This window comes from Herpailurus yagouaroundi, unplaced genomic scaffold (assembly GCF_014898765.1).
Source record: "Herpailurus yagouaroundi ecotype Mexico unplaced genomic scaffold, PumYag 186, whole genome shotgun sequence".
NCBI classification, from domain to species: domain Eukaryota; kingdom Metazoa; phylum Chordata; class Mammalia; order Carnivora; family Felidae; genus Herpailurus; species Herpailurus yagouaroundi.
In genome coordinates this window covers 40,714,794-40,729,944 of record NW_024412417.1, presented here as the reverse complement: position 1 = coordinate 40,729,944, position 15,151 = coordinate 40,714,794, and positions in this window count along the sequence as shown.

Sequence of the window (15,151 nt, the reverse complement as noted above, 5' to 3'; positions counted from 1 at the left end):
TGTAATACCCTTTGAAATCTTATTTTTTTTTTAACTCAAATCTCTTCTCATTAGGGAGGTGGTGACACTGTCAGTCTGGTGAACTAGAGAAATTGTCCAATCTCTCCTTTCTGGCTTCTCCTTCTCTCTTTGCCTACCTGATTCCATGTTATTTTTTGGTGTTGTTGTTTTATATCTCCCAACGATATTCGAAGGGATAGTTGATCTCTCTGCACAGGGGTGATATATATGCTGCAAAGAAAGCTGATTCCATCTGTTCACAATGGCTCACTATTCAGAAATTTAAGTGCAGCATGTCCATTCATCAAGCCGCTACACTTCCCCATTACTAGTAGTGGTCCTAATTGGCCACTGTACTAACCTGGGCAATGTTATAGCCCAAGGAAGAACATTCTTTTCCAACATCTGCAGTTTAAGGAAAAGGATAATGAGGTAGAATCTGGGCATGGTGTGTGTAAAAAGCTTCTGAGGGTTCTGTGGGGAGATTTTGATAGATAATTGAAAAAGCAGTTGAAGATTCACTCCTTCATTCCCTCAATCATATAGTAAACATGTCTTGAGTACAAATGAGGTTTCAAAACCGAGCAGTCACCAGACATTTGGAGGAACAGGTTATCATTCTGCACTGTAGATGGGGGTATGGAAGTGGAGACCTCTGTCCAGCTCTGCCCGTGTGGGACCCCTCCTCACCGCCCCCCTCCTCACCCAAAGGAGAAAGACTGGGTTGACATCACTCTGGAAATGGATTCTGGGTCTGAGATTCACCAGGACCAGCCCATTCAGAGGCACCAGGAAGGGCTGTGAAGGAAAGAGACATCCATTATGCATTCTCTGGGAACCTTTCTAGGGCATTCCCACCCTCATCTGGCAGAGCCTTGGGGACAGGCTGACAAGATGATGAATGTCAGACAGGAAAGAAATGGGTTCAAAAGCTGAGGGCTAATTGGCTTGGGATAAACTCTGACTGGAGGAGACCCAAGCAGAAGGCCATTGCCCTGTGGTGTGATAAGCCTGCGGAATGGGAAAAGCTTCTCAGACCTCAGTCAGAGCCACAAGGGAGGTGATAATGGCCACCGCTATTGAGCGCTGAGTGTATGCTCTGCACTGTTTTCACATAAGCGCCATTGAATCTATGCAGCCACTACCCTTACTTTTAGAAGGATGTGTTAGTTAGGAATATGTTCACAGACAAATCATAGAAAACTAGACTAAGAGTGGCTTTAAAAAATTGGAGGTTTTTCGTTGGGCATGAGAAGTCTGGAGGTAGAGAGTTCCCAGTGTTGGTTGGGCTCTTTGGCGATCATAGGAAAGATCAAAGCTCTGCTAGTTGTTTTCTTTGCTATTTTTGCCAGCTGCTTCATGCTTGCAAAATGGCTGCTGTCAGTCCAGCTATCACATCCGTTACCAAAGCACTTCTATCTAAAAGGGAGGTTAGAAAAAGAGGAATATCGCATCACTGGGCAGAGCCGATGCTCTCCTCTCAGCCTCCTTGGCTTTGAATTCTCTCTCCCTCACCTGTTACCTGAGTGATCAGGGTCACAAAATAACTTCTCCAGGGGCGCCTGGGTGGCTCAGTCGGTTAAGCGACCGACCGACTTCAGATCAGGTCACGATCTGGCGGTTCGTGAGTTCGAGCCCCGCATCAGGCTCTGTGCTGACTGCTCGGAGCCTGGAGCCCGCTTCGGATTCTGTGTCTCCCTCTCTCTCTGCGCCTCCCCCGCTCATGCTCTGTCTCTCTCTCCTTAAATAAACACTTAAAAAATTAAAAAAAAAATAACACAAAACTTCTCCGCATCACGGTCTTCTCATCTGTGAAATGGGGTAATGACCGTACCACGCTCACGGGTGTTTTGCAGATTGAAGGAGCCGGTGCATGCCAAGGGCCTGCCCGTTACCACCACATCAAAGAAGCGTGTTCCATAAACGCTGGCTGCTACCACCGTGTGCCGATGACTCACAAACCCCAAGCCTCCGGCCTGACCTGAGTGCCGGACGCATTGAGTTCACCTCTCCCTGGATAGTTTCACCTGGCTGCACAGATCCTGGAAGGAAAGAAAAGATGACAGGCTAGCACCTCCGGCCCTTTCCCTCTTTTCTGTCCACCGCCCGGGACCGAAGCATCGTCAAGCCCTCATTTCTAATCCTCACCAGCCGAGAGTCCTCCCGCCAGCCCAGCGCTTCTCAAACGCTAATGCGCCTGCCAGTCACCGGGGGATCTTGCTACCTCCCGGAGCTTGACCCCCACCCCCCCAAGCCTGGAGATTCTGAATGGTTAGCAAGCTCCAGGTGAGGCTGCTGCTGCTGGTCTGCGACCCTCACTTCGCAGAGCCAGGCTGCATTGTGGGCAAATCTCCGTGCTCTCCGGAACCTCAGTGCTCCCGACATCACCACGGCTGCAGCCGCATCGCCACGGCCCAGAGATGGCGACAATGGCACGTGGCGCTTCTCACCACTCCCGGGCACTGTCCTGATGCTTGCAGGGCTGTGAACTCATTGAGTCTCTACGCTGACTCCTTCCAGTTTCCTCCAGGAGATGGAGGAAACTGAAGCTTGAAACGTCACGACAGGGATTTCAGCCGATGACGAACGCGGCCGGGGTTCAAACCTCAGTCTCCACAGCCAGGGGACACTGGATGCACCGTGTGAAGTCAGTCCCAGGTCTCACGGGGCAGACGATTTGAGTGCCTGGTGTCAGACCTCCCCTGACCCGTGTCTGATCGCAGCCACAGCTGCGGTGGCCGATGGTGGGACAACAACCACCGAACTCAAGAGAGCTGCTGTACTTCCTCTTGTCTGTGCAGAGTCCAAAACTGGGTGTGGGTGTGGAGGATGCGTCCCTGGAGTGACCCTCCATCCGTGCGTCAGTGCACCGACCTTCCGTTCTCAGAGGGGCACCTCTGGAAAGCATTCTGGACACATCTCAGGGGGTCCGGCAAAACCAAAGCCTCCTCCCTGGCAGACCCTCCTGGGTGCCTCCTGTTCCCTCTGTCCCCTTTTCTGTTCTATCCCTCTTGCTTCCTGAAGCCAGCTCTAAAATGAACTCTTGGCACCCAGGGCTTCCCTCAGTCACTGCGTCTGGGGACCGTCACAGGGCCCAAATGGGTGGGGTGAGTGGGAACAGGGTTTTAGCTAGAAGAAGGAGGAAGAAAGAGGAATCCGCTGTCCAGGGGACCTGTGCTGCGTCAGGAACAATCACGCAGGCCAGTTCATTGAATTCCAGATGGCTTCGGGCTAAATTTAACATCCCCATTTTATAGGGGAGGAAATTGAGGCCCCAAGGGCTGGAATGCCTCATTCAGGTTGCAGATGGCTGATGATTCGGACAAGTCTCAAACCGCCCTCTGCCTGACTGCACACCCCACGTTCTCTCCCCTACCACCACATCGACCAGAACGTTCCATCAGGAGGTTCACAGTTCATTGTAATGATGAGGCCATAGGAATGGGGATTTATTTATCTCTCTGCCCTCCTCAGCGGGAGTACAGTGATAATATTTGGACAGTTTAGAATAAACGTCACCACACATCTCTCAGCTATGACTTCGCCCGTTTCTAAAGACAGGGATGAGTCCCTCACCAAATATTTGCAGAACTTATTTGATTTTTGCTGACTTGTGAACATACATCCCCTAAGGACACATGTAATGCTTCCTTTTGTTTACTTTTTGGGCTCATCGTGCAAATAAATCTGGGGCAGGGGCCACTGAGGCATGGCTGAGAGCCGAGCGGCCCGCACGCTGCCCTGGGAGGGCTGTGTGACCTGAGCCTGAGGGCCTGAGGGAGGCCTGGCTGTGCTTCCTTTCTAGAGCAGCCTCGTCCTCCTGGTGACAGACAACCCCACGGTCCCCAAGGGAACGAAAACAACAAAAGTAAGACCAAGCTAGAAAAAAAGGGGGGGAGGGGCCCCTGGGTGTCTGAGTCAATTAAGAGTCCAACTCTTAGAGCACGTGGGTGGCTCAGTCGGTTAAGCATCCGACTTCGGCTCAGGTCATGATCTCATGGTTCACAGGTTCGGGCCCCGCAGCGGGCTCTGTGCTGACAGCTCAGGGCCTGGAGCCTGCTTCAGATTCCGTGTCTCCCTCTCTCTCTCTCTCTGCCCCTTCCCTGCTCATGGTCTGTCTCTCTCTCTCTCTCTCTCTTAAAAATAATTAAACATTAAAAAAAATTTTTTTTTTTTAAAGAGGCTGATTCTTGACTTTGACTCAGGTCATGATCTCTTGGTTCATGAGTTTGAGCCCCACATCAGGCTCCGTGCTATCAGCACGGACAGCTTTGGATCCTCTGTCCCCCCACCCCCGCCCTTCCACATTTGTGTACTCTTGCTCTGTCTCTGTCTCTCTCTCAAAAATAAATAAACATTAAATTTTTTTTTTTTTTAATTTCTCCAAGAGTAGAATCAGTCTTAAAATCCCAGGTGTCTCAGATTGATTCAGATACCATATGAAAGAAGCAATACCCAGGACAACTGGGTGAGCCTAGAGCCCCCATCCTAGAGCTTCTGAGCTGGTAGATAACTGACTTTAAAATCCCATAAGGTGTTTTATAGCTCACCTGATAAAATTCCTATACAAGTCTGTTGGGAAAAACACGATAAGAAGGAGTAAACCTTCAGCAAGGGCTCAGGCTGCAGGAAGGCAGCAAGATGGGCTTTCTGGTGGAATCCTGAGGCCAGAGGCTTGGCCGGGAGTCAGCCACGACTCGGGTGAGGCAGGGGGAGAGGTCTAGGCTACAAAGGGTGAGGGGAGTGCGAGCGCACGGCCACATCTGAGTTTGGGAGCGTCCTTAAACTTGGCGCCCAGGGCCCTCTGCTGCCTCAGTCTCGTCCCAGCTCCGGTTATCGTATGACCTTTTCGGGACCCACCGTCTGCGGGCCTTACGCAGCTGCCTCTGGACCTCAACTTCCCGACCTGTATAATGGGGAGGTGAGCCTCTACATAACGCCAAAGGTCCCTATTTAACACCACTGCTGCGATTCTGTGTATTATTCTGTCTCTGCCTCTAGACAGGAGGCTCCGGGGAGTCCGACCGGTGCTGGCTCACCCCTCTGCCTCTGCCCTAATGAACCCTTAGTGGGGCCCAGTAGGTACGACTTCTGCCTTCTGCCGAGCAATCGCAGCAATGACCGGACGGCTGTTTCCCTTAGTGCTGCCAAGCGCTAGCCCCAAGCTGGCTTCAGAACCCAAGAGGCCTGAGCTCAAATGTCAGCTCCACACTGACCAGACGAAAACTTGAGATAAATTACTAAATTTCTCCGTGTGCTTCAATTTCCTCCTCTGCAAAGTGGGGGAAACAGTAGACCCCACCTAAGCGGACGAGAGCCTCACAGAGGACAGCGGTCCTTCTAGAAAGATCACTCTCCTAAGTAGCCCCAGCGGGAGTTCCGGAGACGGACCCCATTGGTCTGCTTGGGTCAGGTGTTCATCCTTGGGCCCATCCTGTGGCTGAAGAAACAGAAGTGTCCAGCAAGATGAGGACTTCGTGCTGACTTCTAGACCCCACTTAGCCCACAGGAGCGGGGAGTGGGGGAGGTCCTCAAAGAAATTTGAGCTGCGGCTCACAGATGAAGGACGAATATGGGTCATCAGGAAACATCCACTCTGTGGAGGGTGCATTCAGCCACAGCATTTCAGCTTCGCAGCATTAGTTATCTGTCGCCGTGCAATGAGGTTACCCCAAACTGACCGGCTCAAGGCGGCACACGCGTATTATTTCCCAGTATCTGTGGATCCGGAGTCTGGACGCGGGTTATCTGGACCCTCTGTGAACCAGGTGTCGGTCAGGACTGTGTTCTCATCTGCAGACTGAACTGGGGAAAGACTCGCTTCCAAGGTCACATGGTTTCGGACAGCGTTAAGCTCCTCGCGGCTGAGGGACACAGCCCTGTTTCTTGCTGGCTGTCAGCTGGAACCTGAGACCATCGTCAGTTGCCCTCAGTTCCTTGTCTCGTGGACCCCCACACAGCTGTTGGCTCTTCAAGCGAGAGGGGGACAGGAGCTGTAACATTCTGTAATGTAGTCACGTGCATCCTGTCACCTTTGCCGTACCCTATCCTTTGAAGCAGCTCATAGGTCCTGGCCCCCCTGGGGAACGAACACCAGCAGGTGGGAATCATGGGGGCCACTCTAGAATCTGCCCGCCATATTGGCCAGTCACTGCGCCAGACTACATGGGCAAGGAGCACAAAATTGAGCTTCCAGGGGCGCCTGGGTGGCACAGTCGGTTAAGCGTCCGACTTCAGCCAGGTCACGATCTCGCGGTCCGTGAGTTCGAGCCCCGCGTCGGGCTCTGGGCTGATGGCTCAGAGCCTGGAGCCTGTTTCCCATTCTGTGTCTCCCTCTCTCTCTGCCCCTCCCCCGTTCATGCTCTGTCTCTCTCTGTCCCAAAAATAAATAAAAAACGTTGAAAAAAAAATTTTTAATAAAAAAAAAAAATTGAGCTTCCAGATTATCAAGAGTTTGGATTAGGTGTTCAGACAAGATCTGAACCAAATCTGTATAAAACTGCCAGGTCTTTATCTATCACTTCCTAGCTCTTTGACCTTGAACAAGTTCCCCCGTGTGTCTGAGGTTCAGTTTCTGCATCTGCAAACTGAGCGGGAGTAGAGGTACTTTGTTTGTTATGTTGTAAGGTGTAAATGAGTAAATACGTGAAAATGCTTTCATTAGTCCTAGCGTGGATTTAGTGCTTAAGAAGTATTAGCATTCACACACACACACACACACACACACACACACACAAATACACATGTGCTCTGAACCATGTGCTGTATTTTGCTTATGTCAAAACCGTTCAATTTGAATACCCTGCTTTACAGTTGGGGACACCCCCCCCCCCGAAGCATCCGTGTGACCTTCCAGAGCTCTCTGAGCTAGTGAGTGGCTGAAGTAGGTTGGAGAACCTTCCAGACGTCCCCACAACTAGAATGCTCCTGAGTGGTCATCTAAGCCTCGGCCCCCTGCCCCCAGCCTGCTTTCACGAGGTCTCCCATGGGAAGGAAGACAGTGGCCAGGAGGGTAAGACTACTTGCTTTGATTTGCTTTTTGTCTTGGGGGGAAGGGGTTCAGCAGCTGGAAAGGTTTAAGCAAACAAACAAATGATTAAAGGAATAAACACATAGGTGCAGAGCTACTGACCTCTCCTATCCTTCTCGCCTCACAGAAGAGGAGATCGAGGCTCGGGGAAGAGACAAGCTGGCCCGGGTCTCAGTGCAGCTTGACGCTTGATATCAGGCACGGCACCCGGATCCCGGGCTCCCAGCTGCCATCCCTCGAAGTCCCACCCAGCCTCTCTGCCCATGAAGTCCCATGCACAATTTTACCCCGAGTTGGAGTTGGAGAAGTGAAGCCATTTTTAAAACACCCAGTTGACTGGGCTCGCTGTCTCCCTGTCCAAAACAACCACGAACACCACTGGAAATACCAAACTAATGACGCCTCAAGCGGGCATAACTCGAGGAGTGGATGTGGGTCGTGTTCATCATGGACTGCATTACTAAGCAGTGGAATGCTAATAAAGTGTGTGCAGTAAATTGCATTTTAAAAGCATCATGGGAGACGGAGATGGCTCTTTTAAGAAACCCTATAAGGAATAGTTTGATAGAGTAAGAAGAAAAAAAGGCCTTTAACAATGGAATAAAAACCACTCGTTTGAGTCTTATAAATCTAGACTGTGGTATATGGGGCTTCCTTCGAGCCTATTGCGTTTTATGTATGTAGCATATGCTTGAACACTCACAGATAAATCAGCTGGGTAAGTATGACTGGAAAGCAGTGATCGGTTTCCTCTTCCCTAAGTGCTCCCCGTTCCTGCCCCCAGAACATCTACTTCCACCCTGGAAATATCCAAGTGAGAGAGGCCAGGGAGGTTTTGAGAAAGGAGACCAGACCGGCTGGCAGGAGACCTGAATTCTAGCGCTTGGATTGTTAAGCAGTTCAACCTGTTCTTTCTCTTAGCCTCCATTTCTTCATCTATCACATGGAAATATTATTTGCTCAGCTGAATTTAGAGGGCAATGCTGAGGATCGAAACAGATGGCAAATGCAAAAGTCTTGATCAAAAGACAACGAGCCGGGGGCGCCTGGGTGGCTCAGTCAGTTAAGCATCCAGCTCTCGGTGTCGGCTCGGGTCACGATCTCACGGTTCGTGGGATCGAGCCCCGCGTCGGGCTCCGTGCTGACAGCAGAGCCTGCTTGGGATTCTCTCTCTCCCTCTCTCTCTCTGCCTTTCTCCTGTTCATGCTCTCTCTCTCCCTCTCTCTCTCTGCCTTTCTCCTGTTCATGCCCGCCCGCTCTCTCTCTCTCTCTCCCCCCCCCCCCCACTCATGCATGCTCTCACTTTCTCTCAAAATAAATAAATAAACTTTAAAAAAAAAGGCAATGAGGCCACATGAGGGATGAGACCGCCCTCTTGACCCTCATCCCAGGCACAGCCATCATCACATCTTGCAGATTGCACTTGAACGAATCCTCTCTCCCTTCCCCGTGCCATGGTCTGACCAGGGCCTACCCCGCCTTTCACCGGTACTATTCAAACAGGCTCCTCCCTTGTGTCCCAGCATCAAGGTGGACCCGCCTCCAACCCATTGTAGTTAGCGCTTTTTTTAATGCAACTCTGAATGACTCCCCTTTGCTCACAAGGAAGAAAACCACTCAGCTCCTGCATCAAAGCTCAGCAGAGCCTTCAGGGCTCAGCCTGCCCATGTCTCCACCCTTCTGTGTCATACTTCACGCAGCGGCCATACTCAACTTCTCGCGTGCACCACACACGAGACGGTATTTTCCACCTCCAGGCACTTTCCCCGCGTTGTTTTCTCTGCCTGTGGCCACTGGTGTCTGTAGGCATCAGCCAAGGCGAGTGAGGTTACTCCGCAGTAACAAGCACCCCCTAGATCCCGTTCCGCACGTTCAACGTTGTCTCGGGAGGAGAGGTGGGGAACGTCCGCTCGCTGTCACTAGTCTGCAAGCCAGGCTGTCGGAGGCCTCGTCTCAGCTTGCGCCCCTGTGACCACAGCAGCAGGGGGCGGAGAACGTGGCATTTTCCATTCATTCTCATAGGCCAGAGCAAGTCAAGGGGCTGGGAATGCCCTGCCCTCGCCCCGAGAGCAGCCAGCCAGCAATCTTTGAATGGACAGCTATAATATTTTCCACACCTTCGTTATCGCTGTCTGCCCGGTAAACAGACGTGTATTTTAGGCTCCTCTTCACTGCCTTCTCCTCTAGGAAGCCTTCCTTATTCACACTTCCATCATGGACAGCACTGGACTTGCTCTGGTTTGTTCAGTTCCTTTCTCCTTCAGGGCACTCCTCCAGGGCAAGCACCACGTCCCTAAAGGCCCCAGCACAGAGTCTGGAGAGAGGACAGAGCCAAGTGTCTCCATATCAAAGGAATGAATGTTTAGGTAAGTGGTTCCCCAACTGGCTTGCCGGGCCCGTGTACCCCAGAGTCTCCTGGGGGGGACAGGGATGGAGGGAGACGTGTGAGAGCTTCTAAGGGATCTGGAGCCAGCCGAGCTTCCCCTCCCCTGTCTGGCAACTCCAAAGACAACCGTGGGGGAGGGGAAGGGGGGGGAAAGTTAGAGAGGGAGGGAGCCAAACCATAAGAGACTCTTAAAAACTGAGGACAAACTGAGGGTTGACAGGGAGTGGGAAGGAGGGGAAAGTGGGTCCTGACCCTGCTTAGTTACTTCCCAGCTGTCAATTTGTATCTTTTGTGCTTGTCCAAGGGCTTCTCTACACCCTCTCTACCCCCTTGACGGTTCCCTCCCAGGTAAACCCTGCCTTCCCAGTAAGAAGTTCTATAAAATAAAATAACTGTACTTCCCAGCCTCCCTCACGACCCTGGAGAAGTGGATGAGACTAGACTCCAATTTACAGACGGACAAAAGAGCACAAGGCGGAGAAAGGATGCGCCCCGGGTCAAACCACTGGCCCGCAAGGGACGGACTTGGGGTCCGACCCCAAACCTCCGTGACCCGCAGCTCGGGCCACACTGGACGCTGGTCAAAAGGAAGGCTGACACAGGCCTCGCAGCACAGGCTCCAGGCCCCCAGTTACCACGATGCCTCGATGCCATGCCTGACCCTGCTCCCCGCATCTGCCCTGGTTACCCCTCGAGGCCCTGGGCTCAGCCTCCTGCACTGGAGCTACCAAGCTGACCCCTCGGCCCTACTCCTCACAGAAGACCGGGCTTTGTCTCCACGGGACAATTAGCAGGTACCGTGGGCAGCAGGCAGGATCAAAATGAGAGACCAGGACGAACCCCAGTTCCTGCTGTGTGACTAGCTAACGGGTCACTGGCTACACAGAGCCTCAATGTCCTCTTTGGAAAAAAAATAAAAGTTAACATGACTTTGGCTTGGCTTAAGGATTCAATGAGTTCATGTACAGAAAACACTAGGTCAGGGGCGCCTGGGTGGCTCAGTCAGCTCAGCATCCGACTTCGGCTCAGGTCATGATCTCGCAGTTCGTGGGTTCGAGCCCCGTGCCGGGCTCTGGGCTGACAGCTCGGAGCCTGGAGCCCGCGTCGGGTTCTGTGTCTCCCTCTCTCTGTGCCCCTCCCCTGCCCTCTCTCTCTCCTTCTCTCTCCCTCAAAAATAATAAATAAGCGTGAAAAAATTAAAAAAGAAAACACTAGGCCAGTATCTGGCATGCATAGGAGCTTAATACACGAGAGTGCCATACGCCTTCACCATAACGTGCTGTTGCTCTGTCCTTGGGGGCAGGGGTGGTTGAGAGGAGCGCTCCTCAGTGGGGCCCGCGGGCTGCCACCAACCCCCAAACTCCATTTCCCATCTGCAATAAGATAAGGGGCTTGCACCAGACGCAGATCCCCTAGTCTTCGGCCTGCCCTGCCCCAGGTCCTTCCCGGGCACAGCCGGGATGCTTGCAGGAGGTGCTTAGCGCTGGCTGAGGGTTCTCCTCAGAATGCAGACCTGAAGGAAGCAATGGAGATACAGCAGGTCCAGGCGGGGCCGAGGGCATTTCCTCTGCCTGTTGCCCAGCGGTGGGGGAGGGATCTGGGTGCCTGGCCCTTCTGCTGACCTTGATTTCCCTCTGGCTCTGTCTCCTCCACAGCATCTGGCTTCCATCACTGGACAGATGATATTGGGCCCCAGGCTCCTCGACCTCCCAAGGACCCTGAGCATCAATCGGACTTATCAGAATTGCTTATTCCGGCCCGAGTGACGTGCCAAGGAAGATGGGGAAGCAGCCTGGACCCAGTGGGAGGTCAGAGATCAAAGTGAGGACGTGGAACCCTGCCCGGGCCGGGTCCAGCCAGCACCAAGGACTTGGGCCGTCTCAGGCCGGCTCAGCTGTCCCGAAGTCCTCCGAAACCTCCTGCCGCCTCCTGCCTCCTTGTCCCAGTCTCCTTGCAAGGGCTGAGCCAGCGCTGAGCAAGTCAGATCTGCAACCTTCTTGAAAACAGAAAAGCCCTCGATAAGAGGCAGTTGTTGTCATCATTAGCATTATTATAAAAGAGCGGGTGAGCTTGCCTCAGTGCTCAGAATGATCTCTCCAGATCCACGCCAGCCTTTCCACTATTTTCTGGAAGGATAAAGAGAAGGGCACGAGCCACTCACTCCGGACTCAGATGTGGAGCTCCAGCTTTAAAGCCCCACCTGCCGAACCCTCTCAAACTCGCCGACACTGCACCTTGGTGTCCTGAACGTACAGAGGAAGATGATCAAATCCCACAGAACCCACGGAAGTCAGGGCCTTGCCCGTGTCTCAGAGCTTCCACATGGCTGAGCTGAACTCAAAGCCAACTCGGGGTAGCCGCCATTTTGTGCCGTTCTAAAGCCCAGCATTGGGTTCAGAACACCACACTGTGTGCACAGAATAAGTGCTAAAACCCAAGTCCCTCAGGAAAAACCTGAATCTGACCACAAATGAACTCAGGAGGCAGATATGTAGTGATACAGGACACCCGAGGAGGGGACCCCAGAGATGCCGTTGCCATACTTGAACTTAACCCAGAGCCCCTGTCCCCAGATGCCCACCACAGTCTCGGGGGAAACCAGCTCCCAGAAGCCACCCACAGCCAGCACCAAGGACGCACTTTAGAATCTAGGGGGCTGAGTTTTAGTTTTAGCAGCTTGACCAAGACATAATTTTCATACCGTACACTTCACCCAGGTAAATTATGCGACGCAGCAGGTTTTAACGTATTCGGAGCTGTGCAGTCATCACCACGATCAGTTTTAAGAACATTTTTTGCCACCCTTAAAAGCACTGGTATGCTTTAGCTACCACTCCACCCCCACCCACCCATCTCTCCCCACCTCAGGGAACTGATCATCTACTTTTATCCCTATTTATTTGCCCATTCTGGACACTTCATAAAAATGGCCTCATATGATACGTGGTCCGTCGTGACTGGCTCCTTCCACTCCGAGTCATGTCTTCGTGATTCTTCCTTGTGTGCACGCGCCATGCACACAGTTGTAGCGGGCGTCAGCACCTCATCCCTCTTCGTGTCCTGATAATATTCCACGGCGCGGACGTCCCACATTTTATGCATCCATCATCAGCCAATGGACATTTCAGTTACTTTTACATTTTGACTATTACGAAGAATGCTGTTAGGAACACTCAAGAACAAGTCTTTGTGTGGCTATTAATTTCTTTTCTCCTGGGTGTACATCCAGGAGTGGAATCGCTGAGTCACGTGTGACTCTGTTTCACCTTTTGCAGAACTGCCACACCGTTTTCCACGGAGGCTGCGCGCACCGGCTGTGCGTGACCCCGTCCATTTCTCCTTATCCTGGCCCACACCTGTCACTGTCTGTATTTTCTATCATAATAATCCAACTGGACATGACGCAGTATCCCGTTGAAGGTTTGCTTTATATTACCCTCATGATGAAAGATGTTGACTGTCTTTTCATGTGCTCCTTGGCCTTTGTATATCTCCTTTGGAGAAAAATCTGTTTGGATGATTTTCCCACTTCCAAAAGCGAGATGTCTTTTTATTGTCGACTTGTAAGAGTTCTTGATATATTCTAGATGCAAGTACTTTCTAAGATATATATGATTTGCAGATCTGTTCTCCCATCTCATAGGCTATCTTCACTTTCTTAATGACCTTCATCAAGCGCGAAAGTTTTTAATTTTGAAGAAGTCAAAGTGCTTTTGGTTTCCTATCTAAGAATGCTTTGCCTAGGGAAACAAAAGAAAAAATGAACTACTGGGACCTCATCAAGATAAAAAGCTTCTGCACAGTGAAGGAAACAATCAGCAAAACTAAAAGGCAACTGACAGAATGGGAGAGGATATTTTCAAATGAAATACCAGATAAAGGGTTAGTATCCAAAACCTGTAAACAACTTATCAAACTCAACACCCAAAAAAAAACCAAATAATTCAGTGAAGAAATGAGCAAAAGACATGAATAGACACTTTTCCAAAGAAGATATCCAGATAACTAACAGATACATGAAAAGATGCTCAACATCACTCATCATGGGAGAAAGACAAATCAAAACCATAATGAAATACCACCTCACACCTGTCAGAATGGCTAAAATTAACAACTCAGGCAACAGATGTTGGTGAGGATGCAGAGAAAGAGGAACGCTTTTGCACTGCTGGTGGGAATGCAAACTGGTGCGGCCACTCTGGAAAACAGTATGGAGGTTCCTCAAAAAATTAGAAATAGAACTACCCTATGACCCAACAATTGCACTACTAGGTATTTATCCAAAGGATACAGGAGTGCTGATTCAAAGGGGCACATGCACCCCAATGTTATAGCAGCATTATTGACAATAGCCAAAGTATGGAAAGAGCCCAAATGTCCATCGACTGATGAATGGATAAAGAAAATATGGTGTGTGCGTATATATATGGAATACACACGCACTTCATTATATATATATGAAATGAAATGAAATCTTGCCATTTGCAACAACATGGATGGAACTAGAGTGTATTATGCTAAGCAAAATAAGTCAGAGAAAGACAAATAATCATATGATTTCACTCATATGTGGCATTAAGATACAAAACAGATGAACATAAGGGAAGGGAAGCAAAAATAATAGAAAAACAGAGAGGAAGACAAACCATCAGAGATTCTTAAATACAGAAAACAAACTGAGAGTTGCTGGCAGGGTGTTGGGTGGGGGGATGGGCTAAATGGGTGATAGGCATTAACGAGGGCATTTGTGGGGATGAGCACTGGGTGTCAAATGTACGTGATGAATCACTAAATTCTACTCCTGAAATCATTATTATACTATATATTAACTAACTTGGATTTAAATTTTAAAAAAGGAAGGAAGGAAGGAAGGAAGGAAGGAAGGAAGGAAGGAAAGAAAGAAGGAAGGAAGGGACAGAGAGAGAGAAAGAGAGAGAGAGAAAGAGAGAGCGAGAAAGAGAAAGCAAGCAAGCAAGCAAGCAAGCTTTGCTTGAACTAAGGTCATGAAGATTGACTCCTATATTTCATTCTAAGACTTTTCGAGTTCCAACTCTTATATTTAAGTCTAACATCCACTTTGAGACAATTCTTATGTAGGATGTGAACAATGGGATACAACTTCCTACCTTTGCGTGTCGACATCCACTTGCCCCAGCATCTTTCATTGAAAAGAAAATTCTTTCCTCACCAAAGCATCTTTGAACGCTTGTTGACAATCCGTTGACCAAAAATGTGAGGATTTAACTGTAGACCCTCACTTCTATCCTTGTTTATCCTTGTGCCAGTACCACTTTGTCTTAAATTCTACAGGTTTGTAGTGTTGAGGAATTAGACAAGCCCAGTAGGCTGAGGTGTCTCAAATGACTTGGGAGCCTCCGATGTGCAAACCAAAACCTATGGTACAGCCAGTACACTCAAGTCCAAGAAAATGAAACCAAAGAACAACTGATCTCAGTCCACTAGACGTTCCCAAATGCGGCAACTGCTCAAGCTATTGCCAGTCACATAACTTGCTTGCTCTCTTCCATGCCTTCTCTGTAAAAACCCTCCCCTAGCTCCTGTCCAACCACTTTCTGTGGGGTGCCCCACCCAATTGGAATTGATGTTTGCTCAAAGAAACTCTTGAAAATTTTAATGCGCTTCAGTTTATCTTTCAACAGCAGCAACCTTTGAAATTGAGAAATGTGAGTTATCTAACTTTGTTCTTTTTTTTTCTATTTTGTTTTGGCTGTGTT